This window comes from Fragaria vesca, unplaced genomic scaffold, assembly GCF_000184155.1.
Source record: "Fragaria vesca subsp. vesca unplaced genomic scaffold, FraVesHawaii_1.0 scf0513018, whole genome shotgun sequence".
Lineage (NCBI taxonomy): Eukaryota > Viridiplantae > Streptophyta > Magnoliopsida > Rosales > Rosaceae > Fragaria > Fragaria vesca.
In genome coordinates this window covers 124,230-126,616 of record NW_004443419.1, presented here as the reverse complement: position 1 = coordinate 126,616, position 2,387 = coordinate 124,230, and positions in this window count along the sequence as shown.

Genomic DNA, 2,387 nt, shown 5'->3' with positions numbered 1-2,387 from the left:
TCTCTCTCTCTCTCTCTCTCTCTCTCTCTCTCTCTCTCTCTCTCTCTCTCTCTCTCTCTCTCTCTTGATTGGATGGTCATTGTTGGTCATCAAATTTGCTGGTTGGCAAATTTGATAATCATCTAATGAAAAGTGAATAGCTAGAGTACTGGAAACTCGTTTGAAATTCAGCAACTTTGACTTTTCAGAAATGGCATGTTTTGAATTCATTTTTTATTTATTTATTTATTTATTTTTATAAATTTGTACCATATTTAAAAATTTTTTTTTTGGTTATTTAGATTTGGAGGAGGCATAAATCATCTAACATCTAGATTCAAGCCGATTCCACATAACTGACATAAGAGCAGTAATATATCTTGTTGAGATTTTTCACATTGTAAGTCCGCATACAATCAACAGTCGGGTCTCGTGATGACCCAAACTCTTTAGATCTGACACGTTTTACCAACGTCATATGGGTCATTGCAGGTTCATAGTACTTAGCAAGCTACTAATAAAGGGACATGTACATGTTGGGGCTCGAACTTATGTGGAGTTCCACTCAAGCATGCCTTCCGATTCTTGACGATCATCGTCAGAATCCTCATTAAAGATGAAGAAAACAAGCATATATACACCACATTGTGGAGCAAGGGAGTATCATAAAATTTGCTTCGCCTACCACCATAATCCGGTAGAAAATGCTGAGGCACCATTTGGAATCCCATTATCTGTAAAGATCAAACTCATGAGGCACCTAAATTATAGTTCATAATCCAAATCAAGATGATTATAATTTATAAGACAGATGAATATTGACTGAGACTAGTTGGATCAAACTCCTGTATGATAAGGATAGAACTCATAGAACTCTCGGAGGGCAAGTATATGCAAGTGCTGCTGCAACTTCGCAATTTTAAGGCAGATTTTTCACGACTGTCCCATTTTACTTGGAGGACGAGTGAAGATGGCTTGAAAGAGTCCCATTCTTAAACTGTAGTGATTGATTTGGAAAAGAGTAATGTAGCTACTAATCGCAATTTTCTTTTTTGGAGGGTCTACTCATACCATTAATAAAATACTAATTATTACGGCGACATGAGCCAACAGTGCTCAACTGTGTAACAAACCTATTAGCTAACCACTCATTAAAAAAAAAAACTAACGAAACTAAGATAATTGGTTCAAACCAACACATACCATGTGTATGCTAAGTTGCCAAAAATAAAAAAAATCATAAACAAGGACTATTTGTGCTTGGAGTCTTGGACCAAACATGAAAAGAAACTTGGTTCAAACAAACGATGGAACATATATTAATGGGTTAGAGGGCCTTAATAAGGTTTAAGATTTATGACTTTAATCTTATGTGACATGTCATGTCACCCGTCATCAATTTAAAAAAGGGTGCGTCTATTACCACCTCACAAACCACTTTGCTCACCTCACATGTTGTTGATTTATTGAAATACTAAAATACCCTGATGTAAAATTACAGCAAGGGACAATAAATTGTTACAAATTACAATTTTTTTTTTTTATCTTTTTGTTTTAGATGAACACAAACTTCATAAACTTTAACCTAAATTTATCATCGGTTGTGAGTCTGAAGACACCAACATTTAACCTGAAGATGAGGTAAACTATTTGTGTTTCTTTTTTTTCTTTTTTTCTTTGTTGGTGATTTGTCTATCAATTTACTCATTATTTCTTATGTTGACTTTGTATCTAAATTCCCATGGACAACTACTGTACCTTATTTATGAACAACACATAGATCAGTTAAAGAACTCAAAAGTATGGAAAACGTTGCTACTAGAGATACATTTACAGACATTGTGCATTATGATATCGACTGATATTATTGAGTTATTAAATTTGAGAGTTTTTTCTTGTTCTTTAACTGGGATTTATATTTTAATGTGATTTTTTTTGTTCAGTTGGTGATTTTACTTACCTTCAGCGAATCGGAATTTGATAAAATATATCAAAATATATGTAGGGTGAGAAGATAATGTAGCTAGGATGAACAAAGTAGAATTGATAAAAGGGTATTTTAGGTATTGTTAATGGGTGAACAAAATAGACTTGTAATTAAAATTATATGAGTGAGATGTGAAAAGAATGTGAGGTGAGTAAAATGGTTTGTGGGGTGGCAATAGACGCATCCTACCTTTAAAAAATCAAACAAAACTAAGAAAATTGGTTCAAACCAATGATCGAGCACATACCATACCTATACTAATTGTCAATCAAAATAAACAGAGCACGAAGACTGACTCGTCTGTACGCCGGTACCATTATTCCCGGAAAACTCAAAAGCTACCTGATCACAGGTGACCCCAACCCGATGCTGATCTTCTAGTGTAGGCGCTAGCGTAGCCTTAAACTTCACCCGTAAAATG